The 23,212-nt window shown below is 37.1% G+C and overlaps 1 protein-coding gene and 1 pseudogene across 4 annotated transcripts in view; one reads left to right on the top strand and one right to left on the bottom strand.

The window, feature by feature from the left end:
* MBD5 (methyl-CpG binding domain protein 5) overlaps window positions 1-23,212 on the bottom strand; it is a 476,246-nt gene that overhangs the window by 183,845 nt on the left and 269,189 nt on the right. The gene's annotated exons all lie outside the window — the stretch shown is intronic.
* On the top strand, window positions 12,685-16,222 carry LOC129472183 (ubiquitin carboxyl-terminal hydrolase 12-like; annotated as a pseudogene).

The following is a 23,212-nucleotide window of genomic DNA, read 5'->3' as shown; positions in this document are numbered from 1 at the left end:
ACCCAAAATTTCATATGCAACGAAACTAAGCTTCATAAGCGAAGGAGAAATAAAATCCTTCACGGATGAGCAAATGCTGAGAGATTTTGTCACCACCAGGCCTGCCTTACAAGAGCTCCTGAAGGAAGCACTAAATATGGAAAGGAAAAACTGGTATCAGCCACTGCAAAAACATAACAAATTGTAAAGTCCATCGACACTATGAAGAAACTGCATCAACTAACAGGCAAAATAACCAGCCAGCATCATAATGACAGGATCAAATTCAGACATAACAATATTACCCTCAAATGTGAACAGGCTAAATGCCTCAATTAAAAGACACAGACTGGCAAATTGGAGAAAGACTCAGGACCCATTGGTGTGCTGTATTAAGGAGACCCATCTCACATGCAAAGACACACATAGGTTCAAAATAAAGGGATGGAGGAATATTTACTAAGCAAATGGAAAGGAATAAAAAGCAGGGGTTGCAATCCTAGTCTCTGATAAAACAGACTTTAAACCAACAAAGGTAAAAAAAGACAAAGAAGGGCTTTATATAATGGTAAAAGGATCAATGCAACAAGAAGAGCTAATTAACCTAATATATATGCACCTAATACAGGAGCACTGAGAGATTCATAATGCAAGTTCTCAGAGACCTACAAAGAGACTTAGACTCCCACACAATAATAGTGGGAGACTTTAACGCCCCACTGTCAATATTAGACAGATCAGCTAGACAGAAAATTAACAAGGACATTCAGGACTTGAACTCAGCTCTGGACCAAGCCGACCTAATAGACACGTAGAGAACTCTCTACCCCAAATCAACAGAATACACATTCTTCTCAGCATCACATAGCACTTATTCTAAAATTGACCACATAATTGGAAGTAAAACACTCCTCAGCAAATGCAAAAGAACAGAAATTATAACAAACAGTCTCTCAGACCACAGTACAATCAAATTAGAACTCAGGATTAAGAAACTGACTCAAAACCGCACAACTACATGAAAACTGAACAACCTGCTCCTGAATGACTACTAGGCAAATAATGAAATCAAGGCAGAAATAAAGATGTTCTTTGAAACCAGTGAAAACAAAAACACAATGTACCAGAATCTCTGGGACACAGCTAAAGCAGTGTTTAGAGGGGAATTTATAGGACTAAATGCCCATAGGAGAAAGCAGGAAAGATCTAAAATTGACACCCTAACATCACAATTAAAAGAACTAGAGAAGTAAGAGCAAACAAATTCAAAAGCTAGCAGAAGACAAGAAATAACTAAGATCAGAGCAGAACTGAAGGAGAGAGAGACAGGAAAAACACTTAAAAAATCAATGAATCCAGGAGCTGGTTTTTTGAAAAGATTAACAAAATACATACATCACTAGCCAGACTAATAAAGAAGAAAAGAGAGAAGAATCAAATAGACACAATAAAAAACAATAAATGGGATATCACCACTGATCCCACAGAAATACAAACTACCGTCAGAGAACACTATAAACACCTCTACACAAATAAACTAGAAAATGTAGATGAAATTGATAAATTCCTGGACATATACACCTTCCCAAGACTAAATTAGGTAGAAGTTGAATCCCTGAATAGAGCAATAACAAGTTCTGAAATTGAGGCAGTAATTAATAGCTTACCAACCAAAAAACCCCAGGAACAGATGGATTCACAGCCGAATTCTACCAAAGGTACAAAAAGGAGTTGGTACCATTCCTTCTGAAACTATTCCAAACAACAGAAAAGGAGGGACTCCTTCATAACTCATTTTATGAGGGCAGCATCATTCTGATACAAAAACCTGGCAGAGACACAACAAAGAAAGAAAATTTCAGGCCAATATCCCTGATGAACATCGATGCAAAAATCCTCACTAAACTAATGGCAAACTGAATCCAGCAGCACATCAAAAAGCTTATCCACCATGATCAAGTTGGCTTTATCCCTGGGATGCAAGGCTGGTTCAACATTGTAAATCAATAAACATAATCCATCACTTAAACAGAACCAATGAGAAAAACCACATGATTATCTCAATAGATGCAGAAAAGGCCTCTGATAAAATTCAACAACGCTTCATGCTAAAAACTCTCAATAAACTAGGTATTGATGGAATGTATCTCAAAATAATAAGAGCTATTTATGACAAACCTACAGCCAGTATCATACTAAATGGGCAAAAGCTGGAAGCATTCCCTTTGAAAATTGGCACAAGAGAACCATGCCCTCTCTCTCCATTCCTATTCAGGAATTTGAATTCAATATAGTATTTGAAGTTCTGGCCGGGGCAATCAGGCAAGAGAAAGAAATAAAGAGTATTCAAATAGAAAGAGAGGAAGTCAGATTGTCTCTGTTTGCAGATGCCATGACTTTATATTTAGAAAACCCCATCGTCTCAGCCCAAAATCTCCTTAAGCTGATAAGCAACTTCAGCAAAGTGTCAGGATACAAAGTCAACGTGCAAAAATCACCCTATACACCAATAACAGACAGCCTAATCATGAGTGAACTCTCATTCACAGTTGCTACAAAGAGAATAAAATACCTAGGAATACAACTTACAAGGGATATGAAGGACCTCTTCAAGGAGAACTACAAACCACTGCTGAAGGAAATAAAAGAGGAGACAAGCAAATGGAAAAGCATTCCACGTTCAAGGATAGGAAGAATCAATATCGTGAAAATGGCCATACTGCCCAAAGTAATTTATAGATTCAATGGTATCTCCACCAATCTACTATTGACTTTCTTCACAGAATTAGAAAAAACTACTTTAAATTTTATGTGGAACCAAAAAAGAGCCCATATAGCCAAGACAATCCTTAGCAAAAAGGACAAAGCTGTAGGCATCAAGCTACTTCACTTCAAACTATACAACAAGGCTGCAGTAACCAAAACAGCATGATACTGGTACCAAAACAGATATATAGACCAATGAAACAGAACAGAGGCCTCAGAAATCATGCCACACATCTACAACTATCTGATCTTTGACAAAGCTGACAAAAACAAGCAATGGGGAAAGGATTCCCTATTTAACAAATGTTGTTAGGAAAACTGGCTAGCCATATGCAGAAAACTGAAACTGGACTCCTTCCTTACATCTTATAGAAAAATGAACTTAGGATGGATTAAAGACTTAAATGTAAGACCTAAAACCATAAAAACCCTAGAAGAAAACCTATGCAATACCATTCAGGGCATAGGCATGGGCAAAGACTTCAAGACTAAAATACCAAAAGCAATGCCAAAAAAGCGAAAATTGACAAACGGGATCTAATTAAACTAAAGAGTTTCTGCACAGCAAAAGAAACTACCATCAGAGTGAACAGGCCACCTACAGAACGTGAGAAAATGTTTGCAACCTATTCACCTGACAAAGGGCTAATATCCAGAATCTTCAAGGAACTTAACCCCATAAAAAAAAAAAAAAAAAAGAAACCACCCCATCAAAAAGTGGGAGAAGTATATGAACAGACACTTCTCAAAAGAAGACATTTATGAGGGCAACAAACATGAAAAAAACTCATTATCACTGGTCATTAGAGAAATGTATATCAAAACCACAATGAGATACCATCTCACGCCAGTTGGAATGGCAATCATTAAAAAGTCAGGAAACAACAGATGCTGGAGAGGATGTGGAGAAATAGGAACCGTTTTTCACTGTTGGTGGGAGGGTAAATTAATTCAACCATTGTGGAAAACAGTGTGGTGATTCCTCAAGGATCTAGAACTAGAAATACCATTTGACCCAGCAATCCCATTACTGGGTATATACCCAAAGGATTATAAATCACTCTACTATAAAAACACATGCACACATATGTTTACTGCAGCACTGTTCACAATAGCAAAGACTTGGAACCAACCCAAATCCCCATCAGTGATAGACTAGATAAAGAAATTGTGATATATATACACCATGGAATACTATGCAGCTGTAAAAAAAATGAGTTAATGTCCTTTGCAGGGACATGGATGAAGCTGGAAACCATCATTCTCAGCAAACTAACACAGGAACAGAAAACCAAACACCACATGTTCTCACTCATAAGTGGGAACTGAACAATGAGAACACATGGTCACAAGGAGGGGAACATCACACACCTGGGTCTGTCAGGGGGTGGGGGGCTAGGGGAGGGATAGCATTAGGAGAAATACCTAATGTAGATGACCAGTTGATGGGTGCAGCAAACCACCATGGCACGTGTATACCTGTGTAATAAACCTGCACGTTCTGCACACGTATCCCAGAACTTAAAGTATAATAAAAAAAAATAAGCAATATATGTAATTTAAACTACTAGAAATAATAAAGGTAAAGGGAAACAATTTTGTGTGAATATGTGTAAGAAAAGTAAGATGTGTTTTTAGTAAGAAATAGTATAAAAGATTTAAAAATGTGTTTTCATTGAGGAAAAAGGGATAGTTTTCTACTAAAGTAAGATGACTGTTGTTTTAGGATGTGAAAGAGGAAAAGAGTATGATAAAAACTGAATGGATGTAAAATGGTTGTAAAAGGTTTGTGAAAAAGAAATTTTGTATAGTCAAGTTGCTAAGATTGGATAGATTTATTTACAAAGTTCTTTAAAAAAATACAGCTCATAATTTTCTGATGAAAAGCTACAATTCGGTTTTCTCTTTGTTAAAAGAATAAAGTTTTCTAGTCTGTTTGTTTTCAATTACTTAAAAAACCTAAGTCTTATCAATTTTAAAAGGTTTCTTTTTTACAATTATGTAAATTCTGTATTTGCCTACAAAACCTTTCATAATTACTTTTGTTAAATAAACAACTAAGTATTGTTTCACAGTGACCTGTGATCCCATTTAATCAAGTGTTCCAACTTTTAACATTGTTGACAAAGTTCCCCAAATCAAATCCTAAAAGCTCTAATCTTGTAAAAAGAAGGATGTTATCCTACATTGGTGTATTTGACATGTTAAATTACAAGGAAGCACTGTCAAATAAAATGTGATGTTCAAGCTTATTTATATTCTATTTCTATGAGTATATGTCATTGATATAAATATTCCAGAAATTATATGACGTTCATAGGACTTTGCCAGAATCCTCTTTTCTGGTTATTATTGTTGTGTATCACAGAAACAACCAAATTCTCTTTTCAAATAAATTGTTATCAGATCCTTAGAAGTTGATGGGTTTGTTAAACTATTAATTCAAAATCAAGTAGAACAAAAATTAATTACATGAGACTGAATGAACTAATTTTTATTAGTTTTTGTTTGAAGCATTGTTGGTTCTTTGTTGTTTTGTTTTCCATATTTAAAGAAACCTTTTTCTCTTAAACTATCTATAACTTACAGCAATCTTATAGATTATGCCTTTGTAAACAAAATGAAACATTTATTTTTTCTCCCTGCCTAATCTCTCCAAAATATGTACGCTATTATTGAGTATTATTATTTTTATGGCAATATAGTTGTTTGTATAAGTTCAATAAAAATGTTTTTATTATAGCAGGACAGAGCTGGAAACATTGATTATATTACCAAGGCTTTGACTGGAATGGCATATTTTAGAATGAAGTACACAGAATCAGATATGACTAAACAGATTTAAGAAACTAGAGTCAACTTTATAAGCCAATGCTTACAAAGCCCTCTTAAGATATCAGCCTAGTACCTGGCTTACAGGGTTCCCGTTCTTACAATTGAATACAGAAGTCTCTTCCTGGGAGGCCCAGGAAACTCTAGGTACCTTGGTGACCTAGAGAAGAGAGGAATTCACTCAAATCCGCAGGCATAATAGGTGGCAAAATCTGGTGGTGAGTTCCTGGCTTTGTATCCTAGCCTGGGTTTTAAAAGTTTAATCTGAGATTCCTTATGAAAAGTTCAAACAAAGCAAATTTTAAAAGGCCTATGTGATCAATTACCATTCTTGCTATGCTGATTTAAATAATCAGGCCAAATCTAATGACACTAGATTTATTTTGTAATAAAAAATTAAAAAGGAGGGAGATTGTAAAAAATTTTGTTTCAGTGGAAAACTATAGTGGACCTGTTATTAGATTCTAGCTCTGTTCATTGTCTTTGAGGTTTCAGTATATACTGGTAAACTGGATGGGATCCAGAATTCCTCTAGTTTCCTTTGATATCTGGCTACAACTGTCCAAACTAACATTCTAATTTTTTCTCCCATCCTTCTGCTTTGGCATCACTAAGAACTAAAACTGCCATTTTCCCAAAGCTCTGCAAGCTGAAGCTGGACAACTTGACATGAACTTCTAACTAATTACCATAACAGATTGTGTGCAGGCGACATCACGCCTGCTGCTGTTTGGGCCCCTCAGAAAGTTCACCCGATGTCATCGCTAAACACATTCAAATTGCAAACCAGGAAATGTGTGGGGTTGCTTCTCTCACCCTCAGTCGACCATTTAAAGATGCTTTGAGCCCAATATCCAGAAATCTTCTTGACTGGCTGCCCTCTGGACACAGAAACTGGGTTTGTAGACATTAATCTTGGTTTTTCTTTTTCTGTTTCGTAGAAACGCCACTCATTAAATGCCTGATTGTTCATACCATCCGGCAGACATCCTCTACCAAGTGAGGAATGGACTTTTATTATTCAAAGAAAAGAAGATTGACTCTCCTTTCCTTTGAACAATAGGGAGGATTGACAGAAACTCTCTCCTTTGACTAAACGTTAGGCTCCTCTGAGTCCTCCTCTTAACAAGGCTTCAATCTTGGGCTCCATCCTTAGTCAAGTGACTCTGCCTGTTTAGTCCACTTTAAGCAAGTATCCTGTTGGATCAGTTTAGCAAAAATCTCCCATCCTAGATATCTGATCAAATGGCCTGCCTTTTAAAATAACCCTGTCAAGTCAGTTTAGCCAGAATTCTCTTTGCCTCTGATGTTTCCTTTCAGTAATTTTCCATCCACTGATACCCACTCCGCTCCTTGGTTATAGATACCCACTGCCCTTATTGGAGTTACAGTTGGGCCCAATCTGTCTCTCCCACTGCAGTCCCCAATGCAGTAGTCCCTTGAACAAAGTCTTCTTTACTGTCTTATCAAATGTCATCCATAATATTTTTCTTTAATGTAGTCCAGAATAGTAGCTATTAGAATGAAAAGAAGCTTGAAAAGCCTTATTAAGGATGTTGGTATTTCAACTAATTTTGCAACCCACAATGTACTAGAATTGATTCAGTGATGCTAGACGTTTTTTTTATATTGAGAAGCAGTTTGCTGCTGGTTAAGTACTGACTCTTGTGCCAGAACACCTGGGATTAAATTTTGGCTCAGGTACTTACTGTGGCACTTGCATGCAAATTGCTTAACTGTTGTGTGCCTGCATTTCTTTGCCTATTTCTTCATGTTAATTTAATATTACCTATTTCATTGGATTGCTTTGAGGATTAAATGAATTAACATATGTAAAACACTTAAAACAGTGCCCGGGTACAGTAAATACTGTTTAAGTGTTAGCTGCTACTATTATTATTACTACGTACATTGACTCTCATCTTTCCTGAGATTTCAGACTCCTAGGAATCGGGGAGATCTGCAGTGTGGATATATGGCTGTGGAAAATCTCTGAACCCTGGAGTATCAGCTGAGAGATTGATGAGGGCATTCTAAGTTGGCTCAGTTCATCAGCGCTACGCTTTGAGGTCATTTGTACTCTATTGCCCCCTCATTACTTTAAAGGTTTCTTTTGAGCTTGATAATCTCTATTAAAAATGTCCACATCAAGTGTTTCTGACACCTAATAAAATTAGATTTATTTGATACAAGTAAATATTTTGTTACAAATAATTTTTGATAACAAAAAAAGAAAAAGATATCCAAATCTATTCAGAGTGAGCAAACTGTATTTGCAACATGCCGTATATTGTGATATATTACAATCTACTGGTAGGTTTGATTAGGTTGAACCACATGAAATTGTCCATAATCAATCATTTTTGACTCACAAAAATGACAGATCTTTTCAAATTGTTAAACCTAATATTTCCTGAATTTTACTTTAGACAATGAATATATGCTTTTATTTTTTCTTATCCATATTCTACACTTTTTTTGTCAGCTAAAATAACTAAGAAATGATGTGGACAGATAAGGTCAACAACAGCAAACAAAATCATTCTTATTTGAATTAACACTCTGGAACTGGAAAACTCCTCTTTGTCTTTGCCTTTAACCTCTAATACTTCCCCTTGCTCCCTGCTGTGCTGTTGTGGTAAGCCGGCTGGCCTGACATGTAGCCACACAGACTTTTCCCTACCAACTTTGCATATATTAGCAACCAAATGCTGTGCCTTTGTTTAGAATATTGCTTTTTTAAGTATGCTTGGAAAGATTTTCTGGCAGGGCAACCTTATTCTTCAGAAGCTTAAATGGCTTGAATATACTAATTAACGAAACACCAAATTGTTTGTCTGATTTACTACTGAATGCCTTTTGTAATGATTTGCTGGATTTGCTAAAATTCAGAAGGTTCCACTTATTAAAAACCAATAGCAGCTCCAATTATTTGGCTGGCCATTTGCAATCCGGCGAACTGCAATCATTATTTCACTTTCTGAGACCAACTAAAAATATGAATAATATCTTCAAATTTTATTTTTGAATAGCTCTTCAAATAAAGATATACAATATATATAATAATGTATAACATATAATGTATATATGATATAATGAAACATATACGCTTTAGTGTGGTATATCATTTTACTTTTCACTTTAGTTTGAAAAGAGTAAGATGAAAGAAACCATGCTTTCAAGATAAAACAGAAGCCTGGGCAAGATAGTGACACCTCATCTTTAAAAAAATAAAAAAAAAATTAGCCAGGTAGGGTGGTGTACATTGTAGTGCCAGCTACTCGGAAGGTTGAGGTGGATCACTTGAAACCAGGAGGTTGAGACTGCAGTGAGCCATGACAGCGCCACTGCACACTAGCTTAGGGGACAGAGTAAGACTGTGCCTCCAGAAAACCCAGAAAAAAAAAACAAACAAAAACCCAAAACCGAATTGCTTTAATATCCGCATAGAAAAATAATCCAATCTAAGTCCCACATCTATATGTAATTAAATGGACTTGATATAAGTTTAAGTCTCTTCAGCAGAACATTGACTTTAAAAAATTACGTCTCTATTAGCAAGAGCTACTAATAACAGCAAGAAGCATGGAGAAAATACTGCTCTAGCCTGTTCTGTGTCTTAGGTAGCTTTAAAGGTTAAAATAAAAGGCCTTTTGATGCGGAGGGAAAGTCCTCATTCCAGATTGCTCCAAAAAGAAAAGGTAAGCATTAATAGAAAGATCTGCTCTGGAGGCAGTGATCACTTGGAACAATAATACAGAACTTAACACTATCAGCAAATCACAAATCCAACTAAAATCACCAGTATTTTCCCACCTCCAATCTATTCTTCATGCCCACAGCAAGAGGATTTTTTTCAAAATATGAATCTGAGCATAATATCTGCCATTTATAAAGACTCAATAGCTTTATGTTATTTTTGAATTTAAAAATATCTTCGCATGGTCTTATACAGCTAGTATTGTTACAGTAGGTAGCTAGTCAGACATGAGCAAGGCAGGAGAGGGCCCCCCATCCCCAATCAAGAATGTCAGGCAACCATCAGGTGATAGTCAGGCGGATGGTCTGTCTCTCTAAAATAATAATTGGTCACAGCTGGTGCCAGGGAAAGGCAGTCTCCCAATAGATAGAAACACCTGAAACTGGTGATCAGCAGCTTTCTGATAAGATTTCAGGAGTTAGGCAAGTGGGGTCAAGCATGTACACTAAGAAGCGAAATGGCGGAGTTTAACTGGTATACGACCTTCTTCTGAGAACACTAGACTGGTAAGGAAAGAATGCCTCAAGTGAGCACGTGTACAACTCCAGTAAATATACTATGCATATAGCCCCTCCCAAGTGCTGGCAGGCCACTGCTCATGAGGACAGCCCACCCCAAGGGAAGAATCAGGGGAAAAGGGACGTAGTTCCCCTAGAAACATGTCAACATACAAAATCCCAAGTCAAAGATCAAACCGTGCACTTGATCTGTCAAATCACCTGCTTGGCCCTCTTCCAAGTTACTTTACTTCCCTTCCTTCCTGCTCTAAAGCTTTTTAATAAACTTTCACTCCTGCTCTAAAACTTGCTTCAGTCTCCCACTCTGCCCTTATGCCCCTTTGTTGAATTATTTCTTCTGAGGAGGTAAGAATTGAGGTTGTTGCAAACCCATATGGATTCACCACTGCTAACAGTATGATTCAGTTACTTAATTCCTCTAACAATTTCCTATCCATTGACACTCTTCACCAGTTACTTCACTTTATCTTCCAGACACACTGTCCCTTTAGTCTCTGGTATCTTCTATGTTCCTTCCAGCTACACAGGCTCCTGCTATGCTTTTCTGCCTAGAATGTGCTTTCCTTCCTTCTTCACTTAGTTGACTCATATTCTATTGGCAATTAACGATAAGATAGTTTGGTTTATTGCTATATTGGCTTATGAATGAAGTGCTTTAGGGGTACAGTGGTGTCCCTCCATCTTAGTTACCAGCAATAGAAACCAACTTGTAATTTCAGCAGAAAATACATTTATTAAAGGATAGGAAGCACCTCACAGAATTCTTCAGAATGCTATAGAAACAGCTTTGGAAGTTATCCAACCAGGAAAGGAGCGTGCAGCATGCAATGCTACTGTCTGGAAGCTGCAGGATAGATGTTGCCACTATAATAACTTTTCTGTTATATTTGGAAACTGGAAGTAGCTGCTACTGCTGCTTCAGAAATGAAGACTCCAGAAATGGAGTCTGTAGTCTGCATTTTTTTCATGTCTCTAATTTTTGTTTCAAAGTCTGTGGTGAGTATGTCTGATTGGCAGTCCTGTTTATGGACTCATGCCCAATGTGTAACAGAGACTGGGAGAGTAAGTAGTTGGCATTTTAAGCCTGTAAGATAGAAAATATCTCTGATTCAGAATGTGGGGTACTCCCTAAACCCAGAAAGAGAATTCTAATACTAATTATCCAAGAATAACAAATATCCACTAGCTGAGGAATACAGACAGAATTGAGAACAACTTTTCAAGGAAGGTAATATTTTAGTTGTGTCTAGTTTTTTTTCTTTCTTCTTTTTGTTAAGCAAGACTTTGTCAAGCAAAGTGAAAGCAAGTGATGATAGGGAGGACAGTGCAGGGAAAGAAGAGAGAATAGCATTGGTTCTTAAGTAGCTTTAGAATCAAATGAAGAGCTTTCTAAAAAACAATCCCCATGGCTGGGTGCAATGGCTCATGTCTGTAATCCCAGCACTTTGGGAGGCCAAGGCAGGTGGATGATATGTCAGGAGTTCGAGACCAGCCTGGCCAACATGATGAAACCCTGTCTCTACTAAAAATACAAAAAATTAGCTGGATGTGGTGGTGGACACCTGTAATCCCAGCTACTCGGGAGGCTAAGGCAGGAGAATTGCTCGAACCTGGGAGGTGGAGGTTACAGTGAGCTGAGATCGTGCCACTGCACTCCAGGCTGGGCAACAACAGTGAAACTCCATCTCAAAAAAAAAAAAAAAAATCCCCAAATGTAGTCACTTATTCAATAGGTATGGACTGGGTCCCTGATATCTCATATTATTATTAGGATATTCTGTGACAATCATTTGGTTAAGTATCTGTGAAAGCAAAAGCACTGACACATAAAATAGATGGTCTGCTTAAGAGAAAGCAGTAAGTTTTTGGCCCAGTATAAATGGAGCTCAGGGAGATCAGAGATGAGGCAAGAAAGCAAACTATGGGCAAATATAAAAGGTTATGACTGACTTCCTGAAGCATTTAAAGTGTACTCTACAGGTCCTCAGACATTTTTGAAAATGGAGATCATACATAATAGAAACTTGTTAACTCTGCATATGGGTAAAACATAACATGACACTTCAGTGAACAAAATAGGAAATGACTGGATATCAGTTATTAAAACAAAACAAAACACCCCAGGAAATGGAATAAAACTGAGCCTTTTATATATCTTGTATGCAGGCACCTGAAGGCTTAAGCAATAGATCCAGAAGGTCGGTCCTTCATTTTTCTCAGGTGAAATAGAATAGAGCATTAGTAGTCAATGAACATTTGGAGAGAAAAGAGGGTTGCAGGAGCAAAGAAGAACTCCTAAAGTTCCAAACAATTTTAGACAAAGTTCTTTAAAGAAAGTTCTTTAGGCCAGGCATGGTGGCTCATTCCTGTAATCCCAGCACTTTGGGAGGCAGAGGCAAATGGATCACATGAGGCCAGGAGTTCAAGGCCAGCCTGACCAACATGGAGGAACCCTGTCTCTACTACAAATACAAAAATTAGCCGGGCATGGTGGTGCATGCCTGGAATCCCAGCTACTCAAGAGCCTGAGGCAGAAGAATCGCTTGAACCTGGGAGGCAGAGGTTGCAGAGAGCCAGAACTTGTCACTGCACTCCAGCCTGGGCGACAGAGCTAGGCTCTGTTTCAAAAAAAAAAAAAGAAAGTTCTTTAAACAGAGGATGGAGCAAAGCCCACCTTCTGCCAGGAGGTTCTAGGAAGAAACTGCTAGAGAAGGAAAAGGGCCTGGCTTGGCATGGCATATCCTGGGTTAACTGGGGTACCATCAAGGATGGGGAAAAGAGAAAGTTTCCCTGTCCTTGCTTTGTCACACTGGATTTGGAGGCAGTAGCATGACTACAACTGAGATTGGCTGTACCCCAGAATTGCTTATTCTCTTTCCTTGTATATGACCTACAGAATGCCATGTATATAAACAGGTGTACTTATGTTAGGCTGTGCCTATTCATACATGTTGGCACTAAGTCTATACATACAATATTGATATATGAGGATGCTGTAATTTATTGACATGCAGTGTACAAAGTGGTTTATGGCATGATGCCGATTTCTACTGCTACAAGCAATAAATTATAAATCATACAGTAATAAAGCTCCTTCTGAGAAGAAGAAGAGAGGTTTATGGGATACTGTCCAAAAGATAATAGCCCAGACTGACTTCTGGAATGGATGAGGAGTGAGGGGCTCCCCAGTGAAACAACCATAACTGATAAAAAATTATAAAAATACAATCATTTAAAATCTCTGAAAATTGTCTTAAGGGCTCACAGCCAATGAAGAAACATTTATGCAAGACAATTTACTAACTCTTGGGAAGAACAAAGAGAGTCACTGGCACTTGAGTCACAACCCACTGCCTTCCTCACTTCCACTCACCAGCTCAGCAGGACAGAGGCTCCACTCCAGGTAGGCGTGGTCAAGATTACAGGGCTCCCCTTCTCCCCACCTCCCAGCCAAGGGCTCTGATATCTTCCACAGAAGGCAAGCCATCAACATTTCTCATGACCCCAGCTATGTACTGCAGATGCAAAATTCTACTCAAGTACAGTTGAGAGGCCAGGGGTTCCCTTTCTGCACCAAGACCTTACCTATAGAGCAAAAGTTCTTCTACTCCAGGTGAAGTAGACTGAGAACACTGGAGCTTAAAGCATTCATGCCCCAGCTCACCCTTAGGGCACAGGTTCCATGCTGGGAGAAGCAAGCCAAGAGATTAGAGGCTAGTCCTCTGCACACTGCTCTGCTCATAAAACAGGTTTGCCACTGCATGAAAAGTGGGCTGCTGTTCCTAATCTTAGCTTCAGGCTAGTAGTTCCAATATTTTGCCCAGGGGGAGGAGAATGTCATAAGAACAGAGAACTCCAAAGCTCTCCCCAAGAGAACTGACTTTATTGAGAATAGAGTGAGGGGGAGTTCAAACCCAGGAGTGCTCTTGAAACAATGAAGATTTTGATGGTAAGCAAGAGGAGGCTAGTATCTCCGTGAGAGAAATAAGCTAAGTAGTAGGTCATCTCGGCGAACAATAGGAAATGACTGGGTATCAGTTATTAAACAAAACAGAAAGACACTCCCCAAAACACGAAGGTATTTGCCAGAGAGAATCAAAGAGGCAGTTAAGAACAATCCTCCTGGCGTCAGAATAAACTTCAAAGAATGGCCTCAAAATTAGTTCAGTATAGGGGACAGAATTTAATTGGAACAGACTACAGCAATTTGTTCCCTGGGGTATTACTGGAAACAATAAAGCATTACCCCAGCAATTAGTAGAGCTTAACAGGTAGGTATGATACCAATAGAAGCAAACAGCATAACAGATCAGGGAAAGAGACAGTCAAGGGGGTCTATCATAGCTACTGTCATCCCAGGAGGACTATATGCATGGGAAAGGCTGCGTGCTCTGAAGAGTAACATCAGAAGCTTCCCATAGGTGGTGAATAGATTTTGTTAAAATAGTCCAGGGAAGTCATTAAATGAATAAACAGGCCAACAACAATGACAAGTATTGAGGACTAATATTCAGAATTGCTACAATATGCTATCTAGAAAGTCCAGTTTTCAATAAAATATTATAAGATATGCAAAGAGCCCAGACACGGTAACTCACGCCTGTAAATGCCAGCATGTTGGGAGGCTGAGGTGGGCAGATCACTTGAAGTCAGGAGTTCCAGACCAGCCTGGCCAACATGGTGAAACCCTGTTTCTACTACAAGTACAAAAAATAAAAACAATTAGGCGTGCTGGCAGGTGCCTGTAATCCCAGCTATTTGGGAAGCTAAGGCAAGAGAACTGCTTGAACCCGGGATGCGGAGGTTGCAGTGAGCCAAAGTTGTGCCACTGTACTCTCCAGTCCAGCCTGGGCGACGGAGCGGGACTCTGTATCCAAAAAAAAAAAAAAAAAAAAAAAAAAAAAAAAAAAAATATATATATATATATATATATATATATATATATATTTCAAGAACTAAAGCAAACTATGCTTAAAGAACAAAAGGAAAGTATGATTACAACATTTTAACAGATATACAATATTAATAAAGAGACAGAAATTGTAAAAAAAAATCGGGCAATGGTGGCTGGGCAGGTTTGGTGTGTGGGTTTGCGGCCCATGCTTTGCAATGCAAGCGGGTGGCCTGGCTTCTCTCCTCCCCTGCCTCCATCTGGACCACGAGTGCCAGTGCTTCAACATGAGAGAAAGAGATTGGCCCAGAGCAGTTTCCAGTCAATGAGCACTATTTTGGATTAGTCAATTGGGAATACCTGCAATGGGCACTTTTGGGTTAGTCAATTTGGGGAACTTGTGCAATTTTGGGAATTCAGTTCTTCATGCACTTTATTTTTGTCATCCATTTCAGGAAAAAGTTCTAGCATACAAGACAACCTAGGTAGAAGGAAAATTTTAATGTGCTCAGCAACTTTCTTCCACAGTGTAACCACACAGAAGGAAAAGGTTGAAGTAATATCTCCCGAGAAGTTCAAAACAGGACTACAGAAAGAAAATGAGATTTTCTGCATGCAACAAGATACCCACGGGTTCTTAAATTACCTACTAAATACAATTGCTGATATTCTATAAGAAGAGAGAATGCAGGATAAACAAAATGGTCACTTACCAAGTGGTAATATTGATACTGAAAATAACAACAGCCCACCAGATCCAATGTAGGTTCATGAAATTTTTCAGAAAACATTAACTAATGAAACCAGATGTATTACTTGTGAAACTATAAGAGCAAAGATGAAGATTTTAAAGAACTTCCTGTGATATAGAACAAAATACATCAGTTATTCACTGTTTAAGGGTTTTTAACACAGAAACTCTATGAAGTGAATACAGACATTACTGTGAAGAGTGTTGTGGCAAACAGGAAGCACACAAATGAATGAAAGTTTAAAAACCACCCATGATTATAGCTCTACATCTGAAAAGATTTAAATATATGGATTAAATTCACCGATGTACGAAACTTTCTTACTAGGTAGTTTTTCGTTTAGAACTTTGTCTGTGTAACACTTCAGGGGATGCAACCAATCCAGACAGAAGGCACGACCTTGTTGCTATTATGATTTACTGTGGAAGTGGTCACAGGTGAGGCCATTATATTGTAATAGTTAAGAATCAAGATTTCTGCTTGTTCTTTGATGACACTGTAGAAAAAAATGAATTCACAAATTACTGAAGAATTCTACGTATTGACCTCAGATATCGCAAAGAACTCAGAGTCTGGTTACATTCTTTTCTATTAGTGTCGGAACTGAGTGGAGACCGTGAGGAGGACATGCTTTCTGCCTTATTTCTTCTCTGGTTATTTTGGAGAGACTCAAACACCAATTTTTCAAGAAAATAGAAATGCAGGAAGCTCAAAAGCCACTAATACTCTTTGCACACAATAAAGCAAAGACTACGGATTTTAAAAAAAGAGAAAGGTGGAAATTCTGGATGGAAATAAATATATAATACAATGAAATAAGAAATTCACTAGAGGGGCCCAATCATAGATTTCAGTTGGCAGAATAAAGAATCAGTGAACACGATGATAGATTGATAGAGATTATGTAATGAAAGCACAGAGAAAAAAGAATGTAGTAAACAACAGAGCCTCAGAGAAATGTGGGACACCACTAAACACAGCAGCATATGCATAAGACGGGTACCAGAAGGAGATGAGAGAAATAAACAAAATAATATTCAAAGAAATAATAGCTAGAAACTTCTAAAATTTGATGAAAATTCACTAATTGACCTACTGAAGAAGCTCAACAAATTCCAAGTAGGATGAGAACAGAGAGAATCATACTCAGACATATCAAAGTGAAAAGGTTCAAGGGAGAGAAAATCTTGAATGTGGTAAGAGAAAAATAATTCCTCACATACAAGGGAAGCTCAAAAAGATCAGTGGCTGATTTCTCATCAGAAACAATGGAGACCAGAAGGCAGTGGGATGATATAAACAAACTGCTGACAGGAAAACAAAACCCCAAAACTTGTTACTTAAAAATTTTAATTCTGGGCTGGACATGGTGGCTCACGCCTGTAATCCTAGCACTTTGGGAGGCAGAGGTGTGCAGATCACTGGAGGCCAGGAGTTCAAGACCAGCTTGGGCAACATAGTGAAAGCCTGTCTCTACCAAAAATACAAAAAAAAAAATCATCTGGGCATGGTGGTGTGTGGCTGTAGTATCAGCTACTCAGGAGGCTGAGGCACGAGAATCCCTTGAACCCGGGAGGTGGAGGTTGCAGTGAGCCAAGATCGTACCACTGCATTCCAGCCTAGGCGATGGAGCCAGCTCTATCTCAAACAAACAAACAAACAAACAAAAAACTGTAATCCCAGCACTTTGGGAGGCCGAGGCGGGCAGATCACGAGGTCAGGAGATCAAGACCATCCTGGCTAACACAGTGAAACCCCGTCTCTACTAAAAATACAAAAAATTAGCTGGGCATGGTGGTGGGCACCTGTAGTCCCAGCTACTCGGGAGGCTGAGGCAGGAGAATGGCATGAACCCAGGAGGCGGAGCTTGCAGTGAGCCGAGATTGCACCACTGCACTCCAGCCTGGGCGACAGAGCGAGACTCCGTTTCAAGAAAAAAAAAAAAAAAAATCTTCATTCTGGCCAAACTCTATTTCAAAAAGGAACGTGAAATAAGTATGTTCCAAGGAAACTGAAACTGAGAAAATTTATTGATAACACATCTACCTGCATTACAAGAAATACTAAAGAAACTTCTTCAAGAATCCAGTTGATAATCTGACATCAAGAAAACAAAAAGGGGCAGCACAAGTAAAAGTAATTATAAAAGATACAATGAATGCATATTTCGTCTCCTTCTTTCCTTAATTGATCAAAAAAGAAATTGTACAAAACAATATTGTAGGATAAAGTACTGTTGGGCCTATCACATATAGAAATATATCTGACAAGAATAACATAAACGAGCACAGAGTAAGCATGTGACAAAATCTGACACCCCTTCATTTTAAAAATATTCAACAAACAAGAAGTAGAAGGGCACTTCCTCAACCATTAAAGGACATTTACGGAAAATCCACAGTTCAGATCATACTTAATGGTGAATGAATGGATGTTTTCCCCCCAGATCAGGAACAAAAATTATCTAGTCTTGCCACTTCTATTCAACATTATACTGGAAGTTCTAGCCAAGGAAACTAGACAAGAAAATGAAATAAAAGGCACACAGATTGGGAAAGACTAAGATAGAGGTAAGACTATCTCGATTTAAGATGATACGATCTTTTTTAAAAAAATTTTTGTAGGTACATAGTAGGTATATATATTTACGGGGTACATGAGATGTTTTGATACAGGCATGCAATGTGAAATAAACACATCATGGAGACTGGGGTATCCATCCCCTCAGGCATTTATCCTTTGAGATATAAACCATTACATTCTTTAAGTTTAAAATATACAATTAAGTTATTGTTAACTATAGTCACTCTATTATGCTATCAAAATACAATAGTAGATTTTATTCATTCTTTATAGTTTTTGTACCCATTAGCCATCCCCACCTCTCCCCCAATCCCCCTACTACCCTTCCCAGCCTCTGGCAACCATAGCCTCCCAGGGAGTTGGGACTACAGACACATGCCACTATGCCGAGCTAATTTTTTTTTTTTTTTTTTTTTTTTTTTTTTGAGGCAAGGTTTCACTATCTTGCCCAGGCTGGTCTCGAACTCCTGGGCTCAAGTGATCCACTTGACCTCGGCTTCTCAAAGTGTTGGGATTAGAGGCATGAGCCACACTGCACCTGGCCAATTGTTTTGTTTAATTCCGCAAATGAGTGGGAGCATGCATTGTTTGTCTTTCTGTGCCTGGCTTATTTCACTTAGCATAACGATCTCCAGTTCCATCCATGTTGTTGAAAATGATTGGATCCCTTTTTTTTTAATGGCTGAATGGTACTCTGTTGTGTATAGGCACCACATTTTCTTTATCCATTCATCTGTTGATGAACACTTAGCTTGCTTCTGAATCTCTAGCTACTGTAAACAGTGCTGCAACAAACATGGGACTGCATAGATTATCTTCAATATGCTGATTTCCTTTCTTTTGGGTATATACTCAGCAGTGAGATTGCTGGATCATACGGTAGCTCTATTTTTAGTTTTTAAAGGAACCTCCAGACTGTTGTCCATAGTGGCTGTACTAACTTGCACTCCCACCAACATTGTAGGAGGGTTCCTTTTTTTCCACATCCTAGCTAGCATTTGTTATTGCCTATCTTTTGGATATAGGTCATTTTAATTGGGGTGAGAAGATACCTCATTGTAGTCTCGATTTGCATTTCTGATGATTAATGACTGAGCACCCTTTCATATACCTGTTTGCTATTTGTATGTCTTCTTTTGAGAAATGTCTATTCAATCAAATCTTTTGCCCATTTTTAAGTTGTATTGTTAGTTTTTTTTTTCCTGTAAAGTTTATGAGCTCCTTACATATTCTGGTTATTAATCCTTTGTCAGATAGGTCGTTTGCAAATATTTTCTCCCATTCTGTTTGTTGTCTCTTCACTTCCTTGACTGTTTCCTTTGCTGTGCAGAGGCTTTTTAACTTAATGTGATCCCACTTGTCCACTTTTGCTTTGGCTGCCTGTGCTCATGGGGTGTTGCTCAAGAAATATTTGCCCAGATCGATGTCTTAGAGAGCTACTCCAATGTTTTCTTGTAGTAATTCCATAGTTTGAGGTCTTAGATGTAAGTCTTTAATGTATTTTGATTTGGTTTTTGTTTATGGTGAGAGATAGGGGTCTAGTCTCATTCTTTTGCATATGAATATTGAGTTTTCCCAGGACCAATTATTGAAAAGACTATCTTTTCCCTCAGCGTATGCTTCTGGCACTTTTGTCAAAAATGAGTTCACTGTATGTGTATGGATTTGTTTCTAGGTTCTCATTCTGTTCCATTGGTCTATGTGTCTGTTTTTATGCCAGTACCATGCTGTTTTCAATTAGTACAACTCTGTAGTATATTTGAAGTCAGGTAATGTGATTCCTCCAGTTTTGTTCTTTTGCTTAAAGCAGCTTTGGTTATTTTGGATTTTTTGTGATTCCATATAAATTTTGGGATTGTTTTTTCTATTTCAGTGAAGGATGTCATTGGTATTTTGATAGGCACTACACTGATTTTATATATAAGAAAGCCAAAGGAATGTTCTAAAAATCTACAAAAATTAACAAGTTCAGCAAGATTGTAGGATACAAGATCAATACACAAAAATCAATCATTTTCTTTTGCCATTGACTCAATGTTAAAAAAAATTGGTTATTTTCTCTAAACCAGCAATAAATAATCTGAAACGAAATAATAAAACAATTCCATCTAAAATTGTATTAAAAAATTAAAATATCTGTGAATAGATTTAACAAATGAAGAGTAAACTTACATTTTAAAAACTACAAAATATCAGTGAAAGAAATTAGAGACTTAAATGAATACAAAGACATCTCATGTTCATGGATCTGAGCTCTACTATTGTTAAGATGATGAAATTCTCCAAATTGATCTACTGATTAAGTGTAATCTCTATCAAAATCCCAGCTGGCTTTGTTGCTAAAATTGGTAAGTTGATCTTAAAATTCACATGGAAATTGACAGAAAGTAGAATAGCCCAAACACACCATTTAAAAAAAAACAGGAACAAAATTGGAGGACTCTTACCTCCTTATTTCAAACTTATCAAAGCTACAGTAATTAAGATAGTGTGGTACCTACAAAAAGATAGACACATACAGATCAATGGAATAGACATGACAGATAAATAAAGCATGTTTTGACAAAGATGTGGAGAAACTGAAACCCTCATACACACTTGGTAGGACTGTAAATGGTGCAGCTGTTTTGGAAAACAGCCTGACAGTCTCTCAAATGTTAAACATAAAGTTAACATATGAGTCAGTAATTCTATTCCTAGTTACATAACAAAGAGCAATTAAAATATACATTCACATAAAAACTTGTACACAAATATTTATAGTATTATTATTCACAACAGCTAAAAAGTAGAAACTACTCAAATATTCATCAATTGAATAAAATGAAATGTGGTATATTCATAACTGAAATATTATTTGGTAATAGAAATGAAAAAATCACTGATACACACTACAATATTGATGAACATTAAAAATACTGTACTAAGTAAAAGGAAATGAAGAGAAAATAATGAGTGGGGAAGAGCCTGGGGTTGTCACACTGAAAACATACAGTCATTAGGCTTAGTATTGATAAGTCAAGAGAAGGTCAGTTAAAGTATGAGACTGATAATTTATATTGAGGCCTGTTTCATCTAGAAGGAGAGTCACGGCAGTGCAACGGTGAATTTGATCAGTTGCTCAGTACTTTAAACTGCTCTAGTTCCCGTTTTTTATTCTGAAGTTCCTAAAACCTGTTAAAAAGGCAGGAATCTCATTCTTAAGAAATATATCTTTCCCAAGAGAATGATTTAAGTGTTTATTGTTTCTTAGATTTAAAAAAAGCAGCTTACTTTTCCATTCATTTAAAAAGTAATACATGATTTTTGGCTGGGTGCAGTGACTCACGCCTATTATCCCAGGACTTTGGGAGGCTGAGGCAAGTAGGTCACCTGAGGTCAGGTGTTCAAGATCAGCCTGGTCAACATGGTGAAACACTGTCTCTACTAAAAATACAAAAAAATAAGCTGGGCATGGTGGTGGGCGTTTGTAATCCCAGCTACTTGGGAGGCTGAGGCAGGATAATTGCTTGAGCTTGGGAGGTACAGGTTGCAGTGAGCTAAGATTGTGCTACTGCACTCCAGCCTGGATGACACAATGAGACTCCATCTCAAAAAAAAAAAAAAAAAAAGGTAATACATGATTTTTATAGGATTATTAGAGAATACAAATAAGTGTAAGAATGAAAACAGTCCTATTACTTAAAACCAAATAACTGTTAAACTGTAGATATTTTTGCATAACTTTCTCAGACTGTTTTTCTGCTTTCATATTTTGCAAAGCAGTGACAATACTAAATTTCGTACATTTTTAAAAAGAAAGTCCACATTTAAGCAAATTATTTGAAAACATTATGTATAGTAACATCACATTGTTGCATTGTAATTTGTTCTTTACCATTCACTATTGTTTATCATTTAGGTTGTTTCCAAATTTAGTTGTTATAAATAATGTTGTAAAGTTTCCTGTAGATAATGTTTTTTCTATGCTTCCTTAGAATAGATTTTTAGAAACTGAGTTAAAGGATAATAATATCTTTAGGTATGGTAAACATACACAGATTAGTTGTTTTCCAAGAGTCGTACTAATTTATACCTACCCACAGTATAAGAAAATACCTGTTTCTGGACATCTTCACAAACATGTCATTTTACCCTCATGAGCACTATTGTCTTAGCAAATCTCTAGAACATGAATCTAAAATTCCACTCATAACCTATATTGAAAGAAGAACTCATTATAAGTTTCATAAAAGGAGAAATTGTTAATATTTGCTATAAAGGCTTTGCATAGATTTATGAGATAAATGTACTATACACTAAATAGGAGTAAAGTTACTTTTTATTATTCTGGAAAAGAATGAGTTTGTATCAGCTTCAGTCAAATAAAAAAAAACTGTTTTGGCCATTTCTACTATTAGCAAGACACTGTAATGAATGAAGCTTATAGTTTGTTTGGGAAGTTGTAAGCACAAAAGTAGTTCAACAACCATATGAGATTTAAATAAATAGTTTCAAAAAACAGCAGAAGAGTTGTTCAGGGTCTGCACAAAATTATTTGTCAAAGATATAATATAGAAAAATGAAGCCTCTGGAAATTCAGATGAGAAAGATCACTTCAGGTTAGGATAAGATTTATTAATTACAGAACTTACTAAATATATAGAAAACGTAGAAAAGTCTTGGTCTTTACATTGTTCAAAAGTCTTTGAACCATAAGCATCAGCCTTTAAAAAATTCTGTTTAGTGTTTATAACATTTAATCATTTCATTTTTAGATTACTGTTTTTTTTTTCCTTTTTATTATTTCTACTTCAAGACTCACTTCTAACAAAGTATCTTGTGATAGATTACACTAAACACATCCCTGCACTGAGTAGTTAATTGCACCTATGGTTCACCTAGTCTGATCATCAGGGCTTTTTCCCCTTGGTATGTATTTGTTTTTGGAGCATCTATTATAATATAATGGTGAATCAATTGGTGCTAGGTTCTTTTGGTTCATAGCTATGACATAGCAAAATGTCTTTCTTAGATAGTAAAACATTATTCATGCTAAATAAATGTCACTATCAACACTGACAGCCCACTTTAGTCAATGCTATGAATGAATTTCCATCTTATTACTGTGAAGAAATCACTTTTTTAAAGG

Source organism: Symphalangus syndactylus, chromosome 22, assembly GCF_028878055.3.
Source record: "Symphalangus syndactylus isolate Jambi chromosome 22, NHGRI_mSymSyn1-v2.1_pri, whole genome shotgun sequence".
NCBI lineage: Eukaryota > Metazoa > Chordata > Mammalia > Primates > Hylobatidae > Symphalangus > Symphalangus syndactylus.
The sequence above is the reverse complement of the archived record's forward strand: the minus strand, read 5'-3'. Positions and strand labels throughout refer to the sequence as shown.